The sequence below is a fragment of the Limulus polyphemus genome, unplaced genomic scaffold (genome assembly GCF_000517525.1).
Source record: "Limulus polyphemus unplaced genomic scaffold, Limulus_polyphemus-2.1.2 Scaffold619, whole genome shotgun sequence".
Taxonomy (NCBI): domain Eukaryota; kingdom Metazoa; phylum Arthropoda; class Merostomata; order Xiphosura; family Limulidae; genus Limulus; species Limulus polyphemus.
The window spans coordinates 433,837-447,104 of record NW_013666229.1 but is presented as its reverse complement, the minus strand read 5'-3'; the positions used below and the strand labels follow the sequence as shown (position 1 = coordinate 447,104).

The following is a 13,268-nucleotide window of genomic DNA, read 5'->3' as shown; positions in this document are numbered from 1 at the left end:
TATTTATTTGTTTCTGTGATTAGAAAGGAAGACAATACTTCCACTATTTAGAAACATTGGCTCAATATCAGTGCGGTAAATTACATTTGTCAGCCAGTGCGATGCTATTTTCAATTTCACATGACTAAAGGGGAGTACGTGACATAGGAGTTGGTGCCTTTTCTTGATTTTTTCAACTGTGTTTAAGTTAGTGTTGACTACTGAGTCTCCAAAGTAGGGATAGTAACAGAAATTATCGACACCGGTCAGTACTTCTCTGTATGAGGTTGTGAGAGCTAATTGGTCAAGTTTTCTAACAGACTTCACCTAATATTTGTAATCTCGGCCAAGTTAATGGTATTTAGTTAGTGGATAATGTCACAATGACGTAAATGCTCAATTATCGAGAGCAAAATTTAGGTTCTTCTCTCTGAAGGAATATAAGACTCCAAAACCCGGTGCCTCGACTCAACACCAGCTCAACTTGGACCCGTTGTCACACTATCTTCAGATTTTACTTCGTCAATTTCTTAATTTTTTCCTAAATTAGACACCCGTGCTAGTGACTGTGGTTGTATATATTCAGCACTGCAATTGCAGTTGGGGACTGTGACAACTGTTTATACGAGTACAGTTATCTTAGACCTGCTTATTAGATGTTTCCACAGCATTCCTTTCTAGTTAAGGATTGCAGTATTTATAATTAAAAAGATAACCTTACAACGTATTTATGAAGTAATGTCTTATATCTCGATTTTTGTAAGTAATATAAAACTGTCATCACCTTGACTTATTGTATTGGATGTTTTATAAACACATTCAGCTGGACCCCTAAACATGAGAACTTTTGTGGAAGTGTAATTACCAATTTGTTGAAGTATATTATTTGCATTGTAACTGATGGAACAATATTATTGTTATATAGATTTTGCAAGCACGTATACAAAGTGCACATACACGTACATGTATATATATATATATATATATATGTTTTAAATTTTACGATATAAACATGTTTTCTTATTAGACATACAAATATTTTCTTTTGTAAAATAATCTATTTATCATTTCAAGCAACTGGGCTTTAAACACCGTTGTGCATATAAGACTGAGATAGTGGGATAAAAGAATATATGTATATATATCTTAGTAGGAGAGTCATCTGCTAATATAGGGTTTATACAATGGTGGGAATATATCGCTATCATATTTTAATATAAACCAAAAATTTGGATATAGAAAAACTTATCGTTTATGAAAACAAATATTAAGAAAAACGTGATTTTTATTCCTTTTAAACTGACTTTTCACTTTTCGATTTTGTGATTTTGCAACTCTTTGATTTGTGATTTTAAGATACAGTAGAAATGACTCCCTCTGAGATAACCTTGCATAATGGGATATTGTCGAGTAACGTAGCGCAGTGCCTTTATTAACTTTTGACTTTGTCGTTTATGTTGTTTTTGTATCACTTTGACAAATACAGACAATACCTTAAATGATGTTGGAAATATAAAGTACAAAATATATCAGCGCACTCCATAAAATTAGTTACCCTATGTTTGAATTCATTATGCTTTATTTAAAACTAGCAGGTTTGTTAACAATTTTTGTGTAAAACTTAACTATTAAAATTAATAATTTCTAAAAATAACTATATTTATATTCAGTGTAATAGTTCAACTCAGAAAAATGTAAAACAGGTTGAAGATACCTTATGATCTTAAACGGAGTTTTACCGGTGTTTTCTGAAACCTCTGAGCAATCTCAAATTTCGTGAAAATATTTTTTACTTACGAAACTGCCTTCATTTGTTTTGAAGAGATGCGTCCAAACTGTTAGTCAGACATTAAGAAGTTTCGACAATTTGATTTAACCACAAGTTTTATGAATATAAATTGAGAAAACGATTTGTATGGTGAAGTACTTGTACATAAAATGTGTCATAGTGTTTGATTCCACCTGTCATAATCAAACAATTCAACCATCACGTTTGTCTCGTGAAGAGAAGGTTTGAGTACATTGAAATATTTTGATTAATTCATAAAGTTGAAATACAAATGGAAATTGTTGTCCGATATATATATATATAGTTAGCAGCTGTCTATTGAACGTTGTTTTGAAAAAGGACAACCTGATTAGACCGGGTAAAATGAACGAAAGTAGATCGAAACGCCCTTTAATTTCCAGTTCACCAGCTGGTTTGTCTAGTTCAACAACTTTAAAGTCATTGTTGCCCATCCTGTAGAATACCTTGTTTGAACTTTTAGAAAATTCAGCAAGAATGTCTCAGATATAACAGTGTTTCAATTTCGAAAGTGTTTAACACTAGAATGGTTTATTCTGCAAGCATGCCACCTGGTTAGTACTGTGAGAAGTTATAGTTTTTTGTCAGATGTCGCTAGTTTACAGAGGTTGCATTTCTCACTACTAACATAAATGATTCTTATGAGCTCGCAAAGTTTTCGGCGTGTTTGCTCGTTTTATCTCCATCCATTACGTTTGCAGAACGTCTGATGTAAAGTTATAGTTATCAATAATTTTTAATTTATTCTTTTTAAATATGTGACTCCTTTATTATTATTATTTTTCATTTAATCACTTAAGAGAATTGTGATGATGAGATTTGTCTTTTACAAGCTATTTGTGTAAATTAAGTGTTTCTGGCTGAAACGTATGTGTATTTGCATATATTGGTTAGTTTGTATGTGGTAATAGAAGACAAAATATTCGTAGTGTCTAACACTGAATAAAAGGGAAAGGAGTTAGATATTATTGTTCTTCTTAACATTAATCAAGATAGAGTCTATAACTATTTAGCATTAAATGCTGGGTGTATGGAAGCTCTTTATATTACTGTTTTAAGGGCTCTGCCTGATTAACAAAACAAACTCTGGTTTGTACTTTTCAGAGTTTTAGACTTCTTTTCTCTGTGCTGGTATCCACCGTTTTAATCAATGATCCAGCAATAGATGAGACAAGAACATTTGGAACTGGTACAATAGTTAAAAACAAGACATAAGGCAAAAGATTGCGCATGCGCAATAGTATCTTGCGTTTATTTCCTTATAAATGGAAATTTGAAAGACTCAATATTGATATACATTACAAAATAACCACAGTTAAGTACCCGAAAATAAAGGTTTTGGTTAGCTGTTAAAAACTAAACATTTGAGGAAGCATCCTTAGAATTACCCTTAGACTATATATTCTCAATATTGTATGAGAGAGATTTTATCCAGATCGACATTTTTCGTACTTAAGAAATAAAAATACAACATAAATGTTAAGTATGTTTAAGAAGAGGTCATCTGATTTTCCTGATAAACTGAGTGCATAACAAATGCTATATGCATAATATATATAGAAAAGTAGAATATGTATGCTAATAATAATAGTAGTCGAATGTGATAGTTCTGCAATCTTAGCTTACCTGCTCTAACTAGTAAAATGTTATTGTAATTATTTTTGTAAGCATTAGGTGCTTTCCAGATTTCAGAACTTAACATAAGGATGAGTAGAAATGCTAGTATTTCTGATGATTTTGTAGGCGATGAAATAAAATCAAACAAACCTGAAGTAGTTTAATATATACATACCACGAACACTTTTAATAACATAACTGTTATAACAACTTTCTTATCAAACCCATATATAAAGCTCTTATGTCGATGTTAAAGAAAACCAAATGTTACAAGCAGAACTTATTTCTGATATAAATAAGAATTATATATTTTTCTAATGAAGTACATCTCTATATATGTATTACAAATAGATGTTAGTTACATCATTTAGAATCAAGGAGACCAATAGCTGTTGAACATAACCCATTCACCTCGCGCAGGTCATTAGTGACCTGTTGAGTCTTGATATTAGATCCTCATTTCTTAACAGACAAGAAGAACGCTGCCAAATTTATCTGTTCTTGCTTTATGAAATATTATCGTCATACAAATAATTTAACTATATCGAGTACGAATAGCAACATGAAGAACAGAAATTTCATGTGGAATTTATACTATATTCACATCAGCTAAAACAATACACACGCTTGAGAGTGCTAAAACAATACACACGCCTGAGAGTGTTTACCATATAAATTATACGTGTCTTTGTTCTGAATTTCCAAAATTATTGGGCACAAACAGATACTGTTTGGTACGTTCAATTTTGTATAAAAGATTAAGTGTCCGTCAAACCATCAAATGCGATTGTTGTCTCTTGTTTTAACAACTTAAAATTAATTGTAATGTATATGTATTTACATTATTCTCCGTGTGAACACAATTCAGTAACATATTTTATCAGCGTCACCGTTATTCGCTTTTTATTTTACATGAAAAGACGTTAACGAGTGACTCTTAACCCATCTTGGTAACTCTTAACGTTTCACTGACAAAATTCCCCATCCACAAATGGCTCAGCGGTAAATCTGAAGGCTTATAATCCTAAAGTGAAAATATACGAGTTAATATTACCCCATGAATTGGACATGGCATGAAAAGGGTATGTTAATTAAAAACTACGAACAATGGACAACGTTTAACATACTGTGAGTAATGCAACAGCGTAACAAGAGTTATTGCCTAGGATTCAATAACAGTGCAAACAAAAAAATTCCTGAAAGGGAGGAAGAGGTCAACACTGAACCTAACCCTCCGTGGTACAAAACATGGATCTAATCGCGATGAAAAAGAAGAAGACAGGTTTCGATACTCATGGTGGGCACAACACAGATAACGTTGCATTTCGCTTAACAACAAACAAACAATTACTGAGAAAACTCAACGGATTTGAACACTCTCTCAATATATATAATATTTGTATATGAGGTGACTTGTTGTTGTGTTAAATGACACTACGATAGTTCCTCAACTACGATCTGTTTTACTAACAACTTCTAAATATACCAGATTCTAAAGAATCCATTAAATGTATGTAGTCTCAACAACAGGCCTGATGTTATTTTCACAGAAAAAAGCTAGTGGTTGATCGAAATCATCAAACCTGTAACACATATTTTCAAGTATATTTATAATTTTATTCAATATTAATTAGGGAAATAGACTGAGTTACTTTCATCTGTCGATTCTTTTTCCAAAAATAATGTATGACATACTATTGCGCTTGCGCATGATCTAGTGCGTTCATCCCATTAGAATTTCAAACTGTCGCTGTCGTTGGGTTTTAGTTTAGTTTGTTTATTTCGTTCATTTGAGAAACAAAATGGTATTGTTCTATCCTGCTTAGTTAAACTTTTATCGATGATTAAGTTTTACAACTAAAGTTTCCCAAATTTTTGCTAATAATTCAGAGATTCGGTAGGTTTAATAATATTTTTTTGTGGTTGTAGCTTTCGTTGGCATCTTTCTACTGCTGTCTCCATATTACTTGTAAGACAGCAATATCTGAATTAGTTGACTGTAGCTTAACGATCGAAGCTTAACACCTTCTAGGAGTTTGGATGTTCAGTCCTCTTATCTCATATGTTCTTCTTGGATTTTCTTCAGTAGGTTGAGAAAGGGAGGATGATGTAGACGTACACCTGATTAGTCCAGTCTATGAGTGGCTGTCATTTCTTAATTCAGCGTCGTTATGACGACGATAGCAGCCTGGCAAAGCGCACGTATATGCATATCGTCTAATTAAAAAATGACGTCAGAACAAATCGATATATTTTGCCTCTCTTTGTGCTTCCATACTTACTCTGATGTAAGTTAACCTAACCTGAGTCATTTGTTTAATATTTTTATTTGCAAATTAAAGAGAAATATTCATTGGCGAAAAGAAGTATTTCGTGACGTTTTTAACACAGTAGACTAGACGTGGAAGAAAGCAGCTACAAAAGATAACTCCAACAATTTTTAATACTTGTAAATATGTTTTTAAAAACTTTCATAAAAGATCGTATGTTATCGAATACTGTACAAATATGTGAAACACGGGGTAGCTTTAATGGCTCTGAAAGAGCCTTTTGAACTTCCCTCTACCTTGTCTTAGGTTAACTTTTTCTCTTGAATGTTTTCTTCTGAACATCAATAAAAAATTTGGAAGCAAGACTAGTGAACGCAAAAGTATGCATATGCATTTAATGTGCTGTGATAGAGAGTTGACGGATTGTATAGACTGAAAAATGGTAAGAGGTTATATTTTTCATGAAGTAGTGATGCCAAGCAGAGCTGTAGAATTTTTGATTTATGTTTGTTCGTACGTTAGCTTGCAAGCAATCCTCTTGTTTAGTGCTAAGATCTGGTATGCTGTTTATCCGTTGTCATAGTGAGATGTACAATAAACTGTGAAAACCGTTTAAAGAAACAGCATATCAGTAAAATCTACATGAATTTTAAAAACAGTGAGTGAAAATGAAGTGTCTGCTTCTATGAATGTAAAATAAAATTTGAGAAAATAATGTAAGTGTACATAAAATTTTAAATTTAACTAGCATTTTGACACGTTTTTTTATCTTCCTAAAGCCAGTTACGTTTTGAATATTAAAACTAAATCCTGTTTTGCAGTTTTTATCAGTTAACTATGATTATTATTTATCGACATTGAAACCATTATTTTATTCTTCAATGAAAAATAACTTATATTTTGCTTATTTGTAACCATAGCTTATCAATAAAATCTCTAGAGGAGCCATTCCATTGTTGTTTTTTAAACAAACGTTAACGTGACATTTGTATTAAAAAATATTCTCAAGGTTGCACTTATGAAACTATTGGTTGAGGAATAGTTTTATTTCTCGAGGGTCACATAGTTCTAACTTGTGTGTGTACACTGTCACTGTGTTGCTTAAATAAAGTTTTGGAAACCCAAACCTGTTATAGCTTGATTAGTTACACCTTCATATAGTTAAGTTAGACTTAAACAATGCAAAAGGAAACAAAGGAATATAAATTTACCTGTTCACTTGCAAAATACTATTTTACACACAAGTAAGAGTATTGTGAAGTTTTTTAAACAACAACTCTAATTACTTAATAGTTCAAATATTGATGTTATGTAAAATAAAAAACGTTAATATATCCTTATCATAATGTTCATAAAAGACTCACAATATTCAAATCTGGGGAAATTATAAAAGTTTCTGTTTTAAAGTAATGTTACAGTAGTAGATGTTCACATTAATATTAGCTTATATTTCTATTATTTCGCCAATACGTATTTGTTATATGTAGAAAAGATGTAAATTATAAATGAATCTTTATTTATTTAATTTCATGTTGATGTTTTTTTTTTCATGTAAACAAATATATGTATTGCAATACAACAGCGACCTCTCGCAACCTTTTGAAGATACAGTATGTCATTATATCTTTACCAGAATCTTACAAAGCTATACATTGTGTTCTGCTTCAGTTCAGTTGTATAAAATAATATTCATTCTCCTACATTAAAAAGAAATTTATAATTTTAAATCCTCTTTATAAACCAATTTAATGTTGACTGTTGTTTCTCGCACTTTGGTGGGGTGAAGAATAAGATAAACATAAAAGTATATATTTATTACATATTTGTGATTTCCGTTTATTACTTCATATCGCATAATTGCCCAAAGTTGTCTGATGCTCGATCTTTGATATCAATAGTGATATAAGAAAACTTCATTGGCCTCCCAAACACACGTGGACCACAGGTTTTATTATTCTTCGACCACACCGTTTAACAGACATAAACAGTATAACTGCACTATATCATGAGATGCACTTCAAGGTTAACTTATTAACTCTCTAAAACTGAAGGGCAACATTTACTGTGAAAACATGAAATAACCGAAAAAAAAACATTTATAAAGGACGCTGAAAACAAAATAAATACTTACGTTTTTCAATAAAAACATATATTCCAACTAGTTTGAATTATACTTGAAAAATGCAGTGAATTGCAAGTCCTCCGATAGCGAGATATTCAAGGATTAGGAATTACTGTATCTTATAGTTGATTCATGAAAAGTTAGCATATTAGAAAATATTATATATGTTTGTTGAACAGTTCATCAAAAAACATAAATAGTGTATTAACTCAAATGCCTCCCACCCTGGTAGCTCGAAACACGATTGTATTGTTACAAGCCCTTAGACTTACCGCTAAGCGACTGGGAGCAGTAAGTAAGTAACATTGGTGACAAAAATATTTACTCCTAGGACAAAGAACGAATGTAAACTACAAATATGAATGAATAAAATATATACTGCCAAATAAAAGCGGAAATCAGAGTATGAAATTTATTGGTAAAAATGAGTTATGGACAAGAGAAAAAGAAATCCAGAATCGAACAATTATTTTCAATGATAAATCAGAGATAGAATCAATAATTCAAACTGTGCAGGTTGTTAACAACATTTAATTTCGACAAGAGAAAGCAGGAAATCAAATTGAGAAAGTTATTGAAAAGAATTAGTAACCGACAAAAGAAAACAGGAATATAATATAGAAAAGTTACAGGCAAGAGTTAGTTACTGACAAGTACAGTAGCAATCCAAACTTAGAATTGTTGTTTGTGTTTTCATCTGAACGACACGTTATTCCATGTATAGAGTCACCAGCGTTTCAAGTACAGTAGTAATCCAAGCTTACAATGGTTGTTTGTGTTTTCATCTAAACGACATTTTATGCCATTTATAGAGTCACCAAATTTACAAGTACAGTAGCAATCCACACTTAGAATTGTTGTTTGTCTTTTAATCTCAACGACATGTTAGGCCATGTATAGAGTCACCAGCTTTAAAAGAACAGTAGAAATTCACTCTTAGATTTGTTGTTTGTGTTTTCATCTGAACGACATGTCATGGCATGTATAGAGACACCAGCTTTACAAGTACAGTAGCAATCCAAACTAAAGATTATTGTTTGTATTTTCACCTGAACGATACGTTACGTTACGAATAGAGTCACCAGGTTTAGAAGTACAGTAGCAATCAAACATAGAATTGTTGTTTGTGTTTTCACCTGAACAACAAGTTATGCAATGTATAGAGTCACCATCTCTACAAGTACAGAAGCAATCCACGCTGAGAACTGTTGTTTGTGTTTCCATCTGAACGACACGTTATGCCATGTATAAAGTCACCACCTTTACAAATATAGTAGCAATCCATGCTTAGAATTGTTGTTTGTGTTTTACTCTGAACGACATGTTACGCCATGTATAGAGTCACCAGCTTCACAACTACAGTAGCAATCCACGCTTGGAACTGTTGTTTGTGGTTTCATCTGAACGACATGTTATTCCATGTATAAAGTCATCAGTTTTACAAGACCAATAGCAATCCACGCTTAGAATTGTTGTTTGTCTTTTAAATTGAATGACATGTTATACCATGTATAGAGTCACCAGCTTCACAACTACAGTAGCAATCCACGCTTGGAACTGTTGTTTGTGGTTTCATCAGAACGTCATGTCATGCCATGAATAGAACCACCACCTTAAGATGTAGAGTAGCAATCCAAGCTTAAAATTGTTGTTGGTTTTTTCTTCTGAAGGACACGTTGTGCTATGAATAGAATCACCAGCTATAGAACTAGAGTAGCAATCAAACATAGAATTATTGTTTGAGTATAAATCTGAACGACATGTTATTCCATGTATAAAGTCATCAGTTTTACAAGAGCAGTAGCATTCCACGCTTGGAATTGTTGTTTCTTTTTTAATCTTAACGACATGTTATGCCATGTATATAGTCACCAGCTTTAAAGGTACAGTAGCAATCCACGCTTAGAATTGTTGTTTATGTTTTCATCGGAACGACATGTTATGCCATGCATAAAATCACCAGCATTACAAGTACAGTATCAATCGAAACTAAGGATTATTGTTTGTGTTTTCAGCTGAACAACACGTTAGGCCATGTACAGAGTCACCACTTTTACAAGTACTGTAGCAATCCAAGCTAAAATTGTTGTACGTGTTTTCTTCTGAAAGACTCGTTATGTTATGAATAAAATCACTAGCTTTAGAAGTACAGTAGCAATCAAACATAGAATTATTGTTTGTAATTTCATCGGATTGACGCGTTATGCCATGTATAGAGTCACGTCCTCTTCAAGTATAGTAGCAATTCACACTTAGAATTGTTTTTTGTGTTTTCATCTGAACGAAATGTTATGACATGTATAGAGTCGCCAGCTTTACAAGTACGGTAGCAATCAAACTTAGAATTATTGTTTGTGTTTTCATCTGAACGACACGTTATGCCATGTACAGAGTCACCACTTTTACAAGTACTGTAGCAATCCAAGCTTAAAATTGTTGTTCGTGTTTTCTTCTGAAAGACACGTTATGTTATGAATAGAGTCATGAGCTTTAGAACTACAGTAGCAATCAAACATAGAATTATTGTTTGTCTTTTCATCTGAACGAAAAGTTATGACATGCATAAAGTCACCAGCTTTACAAATACAGTAGCAATCAAACTTAGAATTATTGTTTGTGTTTTCACCAGAACAACAAGTTATGCAATGTATAGAGTCATCATCTCTACAAGTCAAATAACAATCCAAAACATAGAATTGTTGTTAGTGTTTTCATTTGAACAACATGTTATGCCACGAATAAAGTCAACAGCTTTACAAGTAGAATAGCACTCCAAGCTTAAAATTGTTGCTTTTGTTTTCATCCGAACGATATGTTATGCTATGTCTAGAGTCACCAGTTTCACAACTACAGTTGCAATCCACTCGTAGAATTGTTGTTTGTCTTTTAATCTGAACGACATGTTATGCCATGTATAGAGTCACCAGATTTAAAGGTACAGTAGCAATCCAAGCTTAGAATTGTTATTTATGTTTTCATCGGAAGGATATGTTATGCCATGCATACAATCACCAGCTTTACAAGTACAGTAGTGAAAACACAAACAATAATTCTAAGTTTGATTGCCTGAAAAACAAGTTTTGCAATGTATAGAGTCACCATCCTCACAAGTACAGAAACAATCAACGCTAAGAATTGTTGTTTGTGTTTTCTTCTGAACGACACGTTATGCCCTGTATAGAGTCACCAGCTAACCAACTACAGTAGCAATCCACGTTTAGAATTGTTGTTTGTGTTTTCATCTGAACGACATGTTATGGCATACATAGAGTCATCAGTTTTACAAGTACAGTAGCAATCGAAACTGAGGATTATTGTTTGTGTTTTCATCTGAACGAAGCGTTATGCCATGTATAGAGTCACCAGCTTTAGAAGAACAGTAGCTATCCACGCTTAGGATTGTTGTTTATGTTTTCATCGGAACGACATGTTGTGCCATGCATACAATCACCAGCTTTACATGTACAGTAGCAATCCAGACTAAGGATTATTGTTTGTATTTTAATCTGAACGACACGTTAGGCCATGTACAGAGTCACCACTTTTACAAGTACTGTAGCAATCCAAGCTTAAAATTGTTCTTCGTGTTTTCTTCTGAAAGACTCGTTATGTTATGAATAGAGTCACTAGCTTTAGAAGTACAGTAGCAATCAAACATAGAATTATTGTTTGTAATTTCATCGGATTGACGCGTTATGCCATGTATAGAGTCACGTCCTTTGCAAGTATGGTAGCAATCCACACTTAGAATTGTTCTTTGTGTTTTCATCTGAACGACAAGTTATACCATGTACAGAGTCACCACTTTTACAAGTATTGTAGCAATCCAAGCTTAAAATTGTTGTTCGTGTTTTCTTCTGAAAGACACGTTATGTTATGAATAGAGTCATCAGCTTTAAAAGTACAGTAGCAATCAAACATAGAATTATTGTTTGTCTTTTCATTTGAACGACAAGTTATGACATGCATAGAGTCACCAGCTTTACAAAATCAGTAGCAATCAAACGAAGAATTATTGTTTGTGTTTTCACCAGAACAACAAGTTATGCAATGTATAGAGTCATCATCTCTACAAGTAAAATAACAATCCAAAACATAGAATTGTTGTTAGTGTTTTCATTTGAACAACATGTTATGCCACGTATAGAGTCCACAGCTTTACAAGTAGAATAGCATTCCAAGCGTAAAATTGGTGCTTGTGTTTTCATCCGAACGGTATGTTATTCCATGTCTAGAGTCACCAGTTTTAAAACTACAGTAGCAATCCACTCTTAGAACTGTTGTTTGTCTTTTAATCTGAACGATATGTTATGCCATGTATAGAGTCACCAGCTTTAGAAGTACAGTAGCAATCCAAACTTAGGATTATTGTTTGTATTTTCATCGGAACGACACGTTAGGCCATGTATAGAGTCAACAGCCTTACAAGTACAGTAGCAAACAAACTTAGAATTATTCTTTGTGTTTTCATCTGAACGACAAGTTATGCCATGTACAGAGTCATCACTTTTAAAAGTACAGTAGCAATCCAAGCTTAAAATTGTTGTTCGTGTTTTCTTCTGAAAGACACGTTATGTTATGAATAGAGTCACCAGCTTTAGAGGTACAGTAGCAATCAAACATAGAATTATTGTTTGTCTTTTCATCTGAACGACAAGTTATGCCATCCATAGAGTCACCAGCTTTACAAATACAGTGGCAATCAAACTTAGAATTATTGTTTGTGTTTTCTTCTCAAAGACACGTTATGTTATGAATAGAGTCACCAGCTTTAGAAGTACAGTAGCAATCAAACATAGAATTATTGTTTGTCTTTTCGCTGAACGACAAGTTATGCCATCCATAGAGTCACCATTCTCACAAGTACAGAAACAATCAACGCTGAGAATTGTTGTTTGTGTTTTCTGCTGAACGACACGTTATGCCCTGTATAGAGTCACCAGCTTCACAACTACAGTAGCAATCCACGTTTAGAATTGTTGTTTGTATTTTCATCGGAACGACATGTTATGCCATGCATACAATCACCAGCTTTATGAAAACAGTAGCAATCCACACTTGGAATCGTTGTTTGTGTTTTCATCTGAACGACACGTTATGCCATGTATAAAGTCACCAGCTTTTCAAGTAAAGAATTTTTGTTTGTGTTTTAATCTGAACGACACGTTGTGCCATGTATGAAGTCACCAGCTTTACAAGTACATAATGTTTGTTTGTGTTTTCATCTGAACGACATGTTATTCCATGTATAGAGTGACCAGCTTTACAAGTAAAGTAGCAATCCACGCCTAGAATTGTTGTTTGCATTTTCATCTGAACGACATGTTATGCCATGTATAGAGTCACCAGTTTTACAAGTACAGTGGCAATCCAAAACATAGAATTGTTGTTTGTGTTATTATCTGAACGATATATTATGCCATGTATAGAGTCACCAGCTTTAGTAGTACAGTAGCAATCCACACTTGGAATC

The 13,268-nt window shown here is 33.0% G+C and overlaps 1 protein-coding gene across 2 annotated transcripts in view; it reads left to right on the top strand.

Annotated features, from left to right (window-relative positions):
* Positions 1-13,268, top strand: part of LOC106459506 (zinc finger protein rotund-like) — a 168,318-nt gene that overhangs the window by 28,803 nt on the left and 126,247 nt on the right. The window lies entirely within an intron of this gene.